A 12,516-nucleotide genomic window follows, 5' to 3' on the forward strand; every position below is an offset into this window, starting at 1 on the left:
AATGTGCTGAGATGCCAGGTGTAAGCCACTGTGCCCAGCTTGAGCTTCCTGGAAGCCAAATCAAAATGTTCTTCAGCTGTTATAATATTTGTGATTATTTACATATCTGTATTCTCCATAGACAGCACCATGAAGGACAAAGACTATGTCTTTTGTTTACTTACTCTAGTATCCACATGACCTCCTGGTCCACAGTAGGTCCCTAATAAGTACATCCATAAAGAAAAGGCAGAGCAGCCTGACGTTCAATCATACCTGGCACTGGGACAAAGAGGCATGTCCCTCCAGATCCTCAGAAGTATAAGCCAACATGCTGTGAAGACCAGCATCATTATCCTAGGCCTACAGTTGACTCATTGGCAAGCAACCTGTGGCTAGTCCTCATTTCCTAAACCCCAAGTATTGATGGCATCAGACCAAACACAGTACAGACAAAGCAAATTCTGTAGGGATCTAATATCCTGTTGTTCCAAATCCCCAAATCTCTGCCAGTCTGATGTGAGCCAGGGGAGGACTGTTGACCACCTGGAAGGAACAGAAGTACCACATAACTTTTTAACAGTCTTCTCCTTCACTGTCTCCCTGGTAGTGTTTTAGATTCCATCAATGAGGCAGCTTTGGCTTCTAGAGGCCAGAGAAGCCATTTATTTTATTATTATGAGAAGCCATTTTCTGACCCTAGAATCTGCATTTTCCATGGAGAAAACTGAAAGCTACCATCTACTCTGTCACTCAGGGCTCCCATAGAAAGAAGTAATTAGTTGAATCAAAGTGCAATTTAAATGTCACTTTTGTTATGAAATTAGAGATACTGTTCCTTTACATTCACTTGATTTTTGTGACTGACCTATTCCCTTTCTTGCTTTGGTCCTTGATTCTAAGAAAGTCAGCAGTGTAGTCCCAGCTAGTTACAGAGATCAGAAGTGTAGGCGGAAGAGCTTAAAGGGGCAGCAGGGACATCAGAGGGCAGGGCTATGGCTGGGATAAGGCACTAAAGATGGAGGGAGATTTATAAGCCCCAGCCCCGCATGGGGAGAGCATAGGATTCCCAAGTGGGTTTCCAAGAACACCCCAGTGAATAAGCAGGGCTGGTGGTGAGCAGGAACCTGCGAGCTCATTGCACAACTCCAAAGCGCGACTTGCATGGACCACATTGAGGACAATGTGATGGCGCCCTCTGGAGTTGTGTCATGCATCTGTCCTGCAGGACATAATTTGAGAGGGCTCACTAATAATAGCAATAAGAACCCACATGTACCGAGTGTTCAGGACGTGCCAGCCATGATGCTAAGGACTTTATAAGTATTAGCTCATTTAGTTCTCACAACATTGTAAGTAGGAACTACAGTCATTCCCATTTTATGAGAGGGGAAACTGAGACTTAGAGATGTTAAGTAATTTACCTGAAACCATTCCATTAGTACATGTTGAAGCCAGATTTTTAGCCCAGTCTTGCTTCACAGCTCATGCTCTTAGCCACTTTAATATATGGCCTTCCAGCAAGGTTGATAAAAATTAGATACAAAATTTACTTTTCCAGACATTGTGCACAACAGCTTTCAATTCTGCCCTAGCAAAGGAGGACCCATCCCTTAATTTCCCATGCTGATTCCAGTTCCTTGACTACGAGTATGTCTCCGTATTATGGTGCCAAGGCAGGTAAGAACACTCCTCCAAGTCACCACCAGAGAGACATTTACAAAGGCGGAGCTGGCCCTGCCAAGTGCTCTCAGCACAGCAGGATGGCTGCAGGTTCTAACAGACAGATCAGCAGCAGTGGCTGGGACGTTTATTAAGTCCCACTGGTTAAATTCTACTTTCTGATGCAGGCAAACGGCTCCCATTCCCCCATAGTGAGAGCTAGGTGAGCAAGTCAAAGGCAGGGCACATCAGGAGCTGCATTCTGAAGGCAGAAAGTCAGGAAGAGGTGGCTTGTGACAGATTATTTTGAGATGGAGCTGTCAGTGCAGAATAGTCCGTGCCCCACTATGATGGCTCCAGTGTCCAGGAGACACCCGTCTACAATGTGAAGAGGAAATGGACTTTGCAGAGAGAAGTTGCACCAAGTGACATGTCTACAGCAAGTTACCCAGGCATTTCCAGGCCCTTTCTATTCTCTCAGAGATAGATCAGCCAGGAAGGATGCAGCTTAATCTGGTTCATCTTTTTGTTGTTGTTGTTGGAGACAGAGTTTCGCTGTTGTCGCCCAGGCTGGAGTGCAATGGCGTCATCTCGGCTCACTGCAACCTCTGCCTCTCAGTTTCAAGTGATTCTCCTGCCTCAGCTTCACAAGTAGCTGAGATTACAGGTGTGTGCCACCACGCCCAGCTGATTTTTATATTTTTAGTAGAGACGGGATTTCACCATGTTGGCCAGGCTGGCCTCAAACTCCTGACCTCAGGTAATCCATCCACCTCGGCCTCCCAAAGTGCTGAGATTACAGGTGTGAGCCACTGTGCCCGGCCACCTTGTTCTTAAACTGTCATTTCAATCTTCTAAACATTAGATTTAGCTTTTCAATCTGTTTGGGGCCTGGTTTCATTTAGTGTCCTTCCTTTCTTCCCTTCCTACCTCTTTCTCTTCCTCTTCTGTTGTCTCTTAATTCTTCTCTCTCTTTCCTCCCCACCTCTTCTTCTTCTTCTCTCTCTCATGCCCCTCATTCTCTGATCCCCCTTTATCTCCAGATAGCTAGCGCTCTGCAGACTGAACTGGGTCTAGGATGACCTGCTTATTGCACAAGAGCTCTGTACATGCAAACAAGAGTAGATAAGCAAACGACTGAACACAGTCCAACCAATCTGCGTCACTGCCTTTCTTCAGCCTCAGCTCCTCCAGCAAACATCCCTCTGGGGACCCACCACACCAGTGCTCTTTCAAGTCCTGAAACATGCCCTGTTTCACCCCAAGGACCCCACTCAGGCTGACCCTCTGCCTAGAGCAGGGCCTGTTGATAGGCAGCAGAGACGGGTACTGTGGCTACATTGAGACTTCATCACCATTCTGGAGTCAACTGTTTTTTTGGGTTTTTTTTTTTTTTCTTTCCCTAAGTCTCTAATTTCATGTCAGAGGCCAGACAAAAAGTTTTACAGAAAGTCAAGACAAGGCTCCCTTTACCTAAACTGTTTGGTCAGCATAGCATGTGCTTTTTAAATGTCATAGATTTCTGTTTTTCTTTTGCTTACAAGTTTTAATCTTTGTCTAAACAACTTTTAGGGGAAATGAAAAACATTTCCTACATTTTATGCCTCTTAAAGGCCTTTATTTTTGTAATCATGCATAGCCAGGCTATTCAAATCCTCTTGGACACTCTAGTCCTATGGCTTTGAAGCATTTTCCCCATCCGAGGAGCAAACAAAGTAAGTGAAATAGTTGAAACAAAACTCAAAGTCTGGGACAATAAATACCTGACAGTATTGCATTTTATAGCAGATTTCTGTCTGTTTTCCTGAAATTTTGGAAAATACCTAATTCCAGTCCTCTCTGGACCCTGACAGAGCAATTTTAAGGGTGCACTGTATCATGTGCTTTTTCTTTACCTGAGTTGGGGGAAAACTAAGAAGAGGGTAGCTTGTTAAAGAAGTTAGATGAAAGAGAAAAAGATAAAAGGCATGTAAGCGGGTGGTGATAATAAAGCTGATGGGAGAAAGAGAGAGGGAGAGAGAAAGTTTCAGAAAGTTCCAGGGCAAGTAGTTACGTTTTTGGTTTTTGTCCTTAAGAGAGATTATTTGAAAGTAAGTATTTCATTCTGAAGTCTCAGAATATTAGTCAAAGAAAGCCAGCCATTGACTGGTTGGTATATCTGTCCTCTTCTAGAATTACCATTAAGCCTATGGTTTATTGGCATGTCAAAAGTCTCCATGATTGCCATTGAATTCTAAATCATCCTTAGGAAAATGTGACCTTTTATCAGTAGGTGTAAGAATGAGGATTGTAGTGAGTGAACACTTAGGAAGCAGGGGTTCTGCAGTCGGAGGCTCTGATTTTGATATAGATGAGCCAATGACAAACAGAAAAATAAGCCAATGCAACTGGTCAAAAATGTGTGCCTATGAATAGCGTTTGTCAACGAAGCAGAGCTTAAGAAGGAACCGCACTACTTTTATATTACAATCTGACCACACAAGAAGCATCTTTGTGAAGGTTTTAGTGAGGGACTCAAGGCAAATGTTGACCAATTGCTTCTGCTTTCATTCTTCTCTAGTCTAATTAACCTATAACCATTGGTCACTGCTCTAATGGACCTATAAACATTAGTCAGTGGGGCCGGCTTGGACCAAAAGCTTAGGAAATTTATGCCTCCACCTAAAACCTAAGAAGCACTTCCTTGTAGCGTTCAATATATACAAGACAATCAAGGGCAATACAAAAACACAAAGGCTAAAATGACCTATTAATAGAAAAATGAAAAGTGAAAGTAAAAGCAATGGAAGGATCAATGGATTAACAGAAAATATCAGCCAAATGATTTACCTCTAAACCAAAATATGTACAGTATTAAATGTCTAGAATAGGCAAATCTGTAGAGACAAAAAGTAGATTAGTGGTTGCCTGGGGTTGGGGATGGGAACAAGGATTAACTATGAATAAACACAAGTGATCTTGCTGGGAGAATGAAAATGTTCCAAAACTGATTTATGGTGATGGTCGTGCCACTTGGTACAGTTGCTAAAAAATAAATGAATTACAATTCATTTACTTAAAATGGGTGAATTTTAGGTTAGGTAAAATATAATTTAATAAGGCAGCTAAAGAATAATAGAACATCCAGTGTTATGGACTGAATGGCCATGTCCCCCCAAAATTCATGTGTTGAAATCCAAACTTCCAACATGATGGTATAAGATAGGGCCTTTGGGAGATAATTGGGTCACAAGGGTAGAGCCCCCATGAATGAGATTAGTGCTCTTGTAAAAGACTCAAGAGAAGAACACTCTTTTCTCCTTTCAACCATGGGAAGATACAATAAGATGGAAGTCTGTAACCTAGAAGAGGACCCTCACCACCACCTGACTATGCTGACACCCTGATCTTGAACTTCCAGTCTCCAGAACCATGAGAAAAGAATGTCTGACCCATGGAGTCTATGCTAATTTGTTGTAGCAGCTGAAGTTGACTAAAACATAGACTATGGTAAAATATCAACCAGTGTTAAGCATAGAAAATGGATAGATAAGTGTCTGTAACGGTAAGTGTCTAATTTTTCTATGTTTTGATTGTTCACAATTTTTTAATTTGAAAAATAAATAACAATGTTTCCTATCTCAGATATGGCATTATCCTGGGACCACATATTTTCATGATTACAAGGCATACACAATATTTTTTTAAAAAATTAAGAGTTACCGGCACAGTTATCTGCACTTAATAACTACCCAGTGTTCCTTCTGTGTTGTCAACAACATCTGACTCAGAACTAGGATCAGTTAACTTGATTCAATGCCTCCTGTTTGCCGAGATCCAAGGAGAGTTTTTGCAAATATCTTGGCCATTCAAGAGGTTTTGCCTGAGACCTTTGCAAATCTATTAGGAAATATTACTGTAATAATAAAGAATTATGGTGGTTTGAGATAGAAGTGCCACGCCGAGGAATGAACAGACCCATTTGTCCAGTGATTTCATTCTGTACCCCAACCTAGCTGCTCCTGTGATTGATTCTTACTGCGGCAAAGGTACAAATCATTGTATCTAGTGAAACCTCGGGGTCAAATGTCAAAGTAGCAAACCCAACATTTTAATAAATTAGTAAAATATTCTTTTACACACATTTTATTGATTCTCTAAAAGACTAATGGAATCACATAGAACATTTCTGTCATATTATTGCCATCTTTCTGAGGAGGAAATGGAGACACAGAAGATATATGACACAGTAAATGTTGGGCAATATGTGCAATATGCATGCAGCAGAGCTGGGAAAGAAATTCCGTTCTCTTGTGTGTTAAAGTCAGGTTACAAAAAAATACATGGAGTGAGACCCCATTTATGTTTCTATTGGATATGCATTGACAGCTCAGGCTTGGGATGTCCAAAACCACATTTCTAATCTTCATCACCAGGGCCCAGCCTGCTCTTCCATAGTCTTCCCCATCTCAGTTAATGGTAATTATCCCTTTAGTTATTCAAGACAAAAAAAGTTTCACCCTTCCTTGACATTTCTTGTTCTCTCATGCACATCCACTAGTCAGCAAATGTCTGTCTTATCAACACACACCCAGAAACCTACTACTTCTCAGTAGCTACCTCAACCTCAATAGCTACCACCACTTCCAATAGCTACCACCTTGGACAATTGCAACAAGTCTCCTAGTAGATCTCCCTATTTCAACCTATGCTACCCCCAAATCTACTATTAACTCAGTGGCCAGAGTAAATTATCAGGAAGTCAAAACATCGTACACCTCTGTTCAAAACCTTCCAGTGGCTTCTCATAATCCAAGTCTTCATTGCATCCTACAAGTCCTCTATTAAGAGGCCTCAATCTTTTCTCTCACCTCTATCTTCTGCTTCCTTTCCCAGATCTTCTTGTTATTTCAAGCATACTACACATGCTACTGCCTCACCTTTGCAGTTATAAAGGAGTAACTACTCCATCACTTCCTTCATACACTCAAATGTAATCCTCCCAGCGAGGCCTTACCTGAGCACACCTTTCCATCCTCCCTGATGGATTTCAAGAAAAAAGGTTTTGGTTCCTGTACTTGTCTCTCTTGCAATGTGACTTTGAAGCTCCTCTCATCAAGAGAGCAGGACTCTATCATTTCCCTAGTCGATAAGATGCTGGCTTTTGCAAAGGCCACATTTTTGGTCTCTACCTTATACTGACATGGTCTTCTGGGAAAGGAGTTAAGAGATAAATTAATTATACAAACATGGAAATTAAAGAACAACCTTATTCAAGCTTTCAGTGGCAGAGTCCAGATTTGAACCCAGGTCTCCTGCCTTTTAATTCACTTCTGTTTCCAGAACACCACCATGGCTTTCAGACAGTTATTTACCAATCCCAACCTTGAGCATTCACAGAGAACTTAAGCCGCATTCTGCCAAAGAAATATTTCTAAGCTTATCCTCATGATATCCCCAGGAATGAAGCAAGTCAACCAGGCCATAAGCTGTGCAAAGGAAGTCATAGAGCCAAGGGTATAAATAGCCTTTCACAGCTGGTGCATGTGGGATTACAAGTAATAGCATTTCATCACTGAAGACATTGCACTTCATTGCGGAACCACTTCAGTTGTTTCTCCAATGTGTTTATAAATAATCCAGGGCTCTCAGAGTGTCAGCTTTACTAGGTTCCTACTCTCCTATCAAAAGCTTCTTGAACCTCAGTAGTGCCAGTCATGACTGAGTCCCTAGTTAAATCCTGACCTACTTGAAGCAATTCTGACCCCAAAATCTGGGTGGTACCATCAAGTTATTTACTGATTATTTGTAGCTAATATGTGACAAACATTATAATTGGAAGATTATGGGATGCCATGGGAACATGGAGCAGGGGACTGAACTTGCTGTGGTCTAAATATAAATTTGGGGAAGCTTTCAGCATATAGCCAGTCAATTCATGGGAGTAAGTCATTTTAGCAAGAGGAAATTTTAAAGATAAAAAGAAGAGGGCCAAGAGCAGAACTTCAAGTAATGGAAGCCAGCAAGGGAGAATGCGACAGAGGCAATGAGGCAGAAGAAAATCATTTGAGGGATGTCACATGCTGTTGTCTGAATGTTTGTGTGCCCCTGAAATTAATGTTGAAATCTTAACCCCCAAGTTGATGGTATTAAGAAGTGGGACCTTTGGGAGGTGATGATATCATAAGAATAGAGTCTCCATGAATGGGATTACTGCCCTTACAAAAGTGACCCCAGATAGCTGGCCTGCCACTTTGACCAGGTGAGGAGACAGTAAGAAGGTATTTGTATGAGGAACAGGTCCTCACCAGACACCAAATCCGCCAGCACCATTGATCTTGGACTTCTCAGGCTCTAGAACCATGAGCAATAAATGTCTATTGTTTATAAGCTCCCTAGTCTATGGTATTCTGTTGTAGCAGCCCAAACAGGCTAAAACATCATGGTAGCCAACTTGGGATATAAATTTTTAAAGTAGGCAATAGATAGCAAATCCAGGCAGTGCCAGACTGGTTTATGGCAGATCAATACTCCTGCCAAGAATAAAGCAAATCAAAAGCAAAATCAGAAAAAAAGTATTTTTTAAAATATAACTTAAGTCTGTTGGAAACTACTCAGTCAATGAGAGCAGAGGAACCAAGATTCTAAGAGGAAGGAAAGCACAAAAATGTGAGCCCAACATTATATGCCACTTTTTCTTTATTTCATTTGCTGATTTGAACATAGGGTCTCAGAGGATAAGATGCTTAGCAAAAACTCCAGTGGGCTTTGTGAGGCTGGGGAAGGAAAACTTGAATTCAGAGCAAAGAATAAGCTTTCTTGATTATGCACCCCAGGTTTTCAGTTGTGACCCCCTAAGGCCAGAATCCTAAGAGTTGGGGAACACCTGAAACAGACCTTCTGTCACTAATGCTGATGCCCATCTTTGATCAGCTGTGCTTATCCAATAGAATGTTCTGCAGCCGTGGAAATGTCTGATATCTATGCTGTTCAATATAACACAAGCCTTATGTGGCTACTGGGCATTTGAAATGTGGCTAGTGCAACTGAATTTCTAATCTTAATTTTCATTATTCTAAATTTAACTTAAAATATCCACATCAGGGTTGTTTCAGCTAAAGAGAGCAACCTCACCCAAGATCTGGCCTGTTTCCCGGGGTGACCCACATCAGTGAATGGTTCACACAATGGTCCCAACACAGAGCAACTGAAAAGGCATTTCAGACTCAGAGATCCCCCGTGGGGTTGTCAGGGCTCCACCGGGGCTGCCTCACAGCTCACATGCTCCCTCTGACCTCCTCTTCCTTTCTTTTCTTCCCTCCCCTCCCCTCCTCTCCCCTTCCTCCCCTCCTCTCCCCTTCCTCCCCTCCGCTTCCCCTTCCCATCCCTTCCCTTCCTCAGCCATTTATCCCAAAAGCATTCCCTAATAAAAATCCCACATGCAAATCTCCAAGTCAGAGTCTGGGTCCCAGGAAATCCAGCTTCTGGCATTTGGCGCTTCGAGTAGTCCAAGAAAGCAGATATTACCTTGGGAATTTGAAGCTAGATCCATCCAGCTGTCAGTGGGGACCCCTTACTTATGGAGGTGACACATGGTCTCTGGAAGAGTGACATCACAATTATTAAAACTTTCACTAATTGTGGACTAGGATGGGATAATGAAGGGAAAAATGCATACTTAGCTAGGTGATGTATCACATATTTGAGAAATATGGGGGATATAATTGCTGTAAGGACAGTGGAATTGAGTGCCTTTGCTAAGTTTTTATGGAGATTCTGGAACAAATTAATGAACAGCTGAGAGTAATTAAACAGTGATTAAAAGGAAAGTGTGAGAGCTAGAGGGCTTCCTTGGTAGCATGTAGGGAGATTGTCCTCTCCTGTGGTAAAGGGGCTAAGAACCAGGCCCCAGGTTGAATTATCAGAATGGCTAAGCTCCAAAGATGGTTAAGCTTCCAGTGAAGCCAAGTCTGCCATGCCAAGGACAGAGTCCTGATTGCAAAATAATGGGCCTCTGATGCACGGAATGGGTGATACCTGGATAAAAGGGCAACACCCCAAACCTTGAGAAATGACCTACCCCTCCTTATTAAGAGCTGGCACCTCCCCCCAACATTAAAAGGTAATCAAGAGTCCTCCTGTCTACAAGAAAACAGACACTCCCTTCAGGATCATATGAATGGTCATGTCGTGGGCCGACCCAGAAAAAGTCATGTTTTTCAAGAGGCTATAATATACCAACTGACCACCACTTTGTGGTCAAGTACCAAATATTTGGAACTGGAGGGTAGACCCTTCCAGCAGTACTGCCTTTAGACCAAGGCAAAAGAGGTCCTCTTCCTTGATCCCACCATTCTTTAGGTGGAGCCACATACCACATATGTAAGCAGCAACAGATTTATTAAAGAACACAGGGGGGCGTCAGTCACAGGGGACCCAGCAGTCCCAGCATCCTCCTAAACTCCCCTATCCAGGCCCCAGAGAAAGGCTATTCCACATCTCCCTCCAATGTCCTTGAAGCAAATGGTGACTGTATCCAACTGTTGTGCAGGTTTGGGTGTCCTGGGCAGAGGGCAGAGGGCAGAGGACACAGACACTGCTCAGAGTGCAGGTCAGAGATTGGAGGTGGGATAGAAACCAGGAGACCAGGCTGGGCGCGGTGGCTCACTCCTGTAATTCTCAGCACTTTGGGAGGCTGACGCAGGTGGATCATGAGGTCAGGAGATCGAGACCATCCCGGCTAACATGGTGAAACCCCGTCTGTACTAAAAAAAAATACAAAAAATTAGCCGGGCGTGGTGGCAGGCACCTATAGTCCCAGCTACTCGGGAGGCTGAGGCAGGAGAATGGCGTGAACCCGGGAGGCAGAGCTTGCAGTGAGCCGAGATCATGCCACTGGACTCCAGCCTGGGCGACAGAGCTAGACTCCATCTCAAAAAAAAAAAAAGAAAGAAAGAAAGAAAAAGAAGAAAGAAACCAGGAGACCATTAAAGAGTTTGAAACTGCCATCTTGAGAAACCTGAGGAAATGCCAGATTCGATTCAGAACACCCCTGCCTTTGCTCTATGTGGGCTTCATCAATTATGTTCAGAGCAGGTCATCTCTAACATTCCTAACTCTGGCTGGGTGTCAGCTCACAGCACACAGTCCAGTCCCCTTGACAGGCCCATTTCTGCCTCATTTTCTTATCAAGCACTGGCCTCAAGTTCCCCAAAGCAGTGTGGTTGAATTCTCAAGGGTTCTGCCAAATGGACTTGAGAAAGAAAAAACCAAAGTCAAGCCCATTGATGACTAACAAATGCACCCTAACTTCCCACTGAAAACGTGTGTGGCCTTTCCCCCACCTGGGGACACAGACATCCAGCGTGCGCTATCAGTTCTTGAGGTAACCTCTAGCCTTGGATTCCTGACTCAGTGTCATCTCTCCCTACCTCCTGGCAGGAATCTTTCTAGAGTGCAAAGCCAACTGTGTTATTCCCCCACTGAAAATCCTCTGGTGGTTTCACATTGTTGAGGGATAATAGATGAATGAACGAACAGGACACTTGGGTCCCTCATCCCATGCCCAAATTGTTCATTCAAGCCTCATATTCTCCCACCCTCTACCACCTGCATCCCTGTCCCTAGTACAGGTCCCCTGCCAGCAAACACCACTTCAGACTTGCTGAATGCTATCTAATCTCACCTCCCCTCTAGCCTGAGAGCTCCTTGCAGTCGAGACCAGGTATATTCACCTTTGTCTCTTCAGCACACAGCAGGTCCTCAACTCATGTCTGAGGGAAGAAGTGAATGAAACTTATGGGTATATAAACTGAATTTGATGAGGCTGGGATAACACCAAAATGCCCCCAAAATGGACTGCTATGGTGAAAAATGGTGGAAGATGAGGACTGTGTCTTCTCCTTCTCCGTACGCCCCCAACCTGACATGCTTGGGGTGAAGGTCCCTTCAACATGTGGTGCTATGATTGAACTGCACAACCTGCACCTCACCCTGCTCAGGATTGCCCTGGGGACAGCAAGAGAGAGAGGCCTCACTGCGATTCAGGAAGTCTTAGTCTAAACTCAGGCTCTGCTACTGTGACAGTAGGTAGTGAGTCAGACATGAGCAGGGCAGGAGAGGGTCCCACCAGGAATGTCGGGCGGCCATCAGGTGATGGTCAGGGGGTTATAATCTGTCTCTCTAAAATAATAGTTGGTCTCAGCCAGCACCAGGGAAAGGCAGTCTCCTAACAAACAGAAACACCTGAAACTGGTGATCAGCAGCTTCCCGATAAGAACTCAGGAGTTGGGCGAGTAGACTCAAGCATGCGCATTAAGAGGCAAAATGGTGGCATTTAACTGGTATATGACCTTCCTCCAGGAACACTCGACTGGTAAGGGAAAAATGCCTCAAGTGAGCATGTGTACAATTCCAATAAATACGCTGTGCATGCAGCCTCTCCTGAGTGCTAGCAGGCCACTATGCATGCAGACAGCCCATTCCAAGGTATGGCGGGATCTGGCCAGCAGCCTGCAATGCAACAGGGCTCTCTCTTTGTTCCCAGGTGAATCGGCAGGTTGAGAAATAATAGACACACACAAGATAGTGAAAGCCGGGTCCAGGGGGGTCATCGCCTTCTGGTCCCACAGTGCCAACAATGCACTGGATATACCAGCATTTACTATTAAGTTTAGTGAGGGCGGGGGTAGGTTAGTGAGGGATTTAGGGTCATTTGATTATGAGGTGAGATGGTCACACGGGGATGAAGTAATTCTTTAACATAACATCTGTATGCAGAAGTATAGTATACAGAGATAAGAATTTACAATACAGTGTGTGCATCATAATTTCTAACAGAGCCTTAAAACAGAAACACAGTATTTCCATAACGTATGATTAGCAAGATATCAATCA

Source organism: Pongo pygmaeus, chromosome 7, assembly GCF_028885625.2.
Source record: "Pongo pygmaeus isolate AG05252 chromosome 7, NHGRI_mPonPyg2-v2.0_pri, whole genome shotgun sequence".
Classification (NCBI taxonomy): Eukaryota; Metazoa; Chordata; class Mammalia; order Primates; family Hominidae; genus Pongo; species Pongo pygmaeus.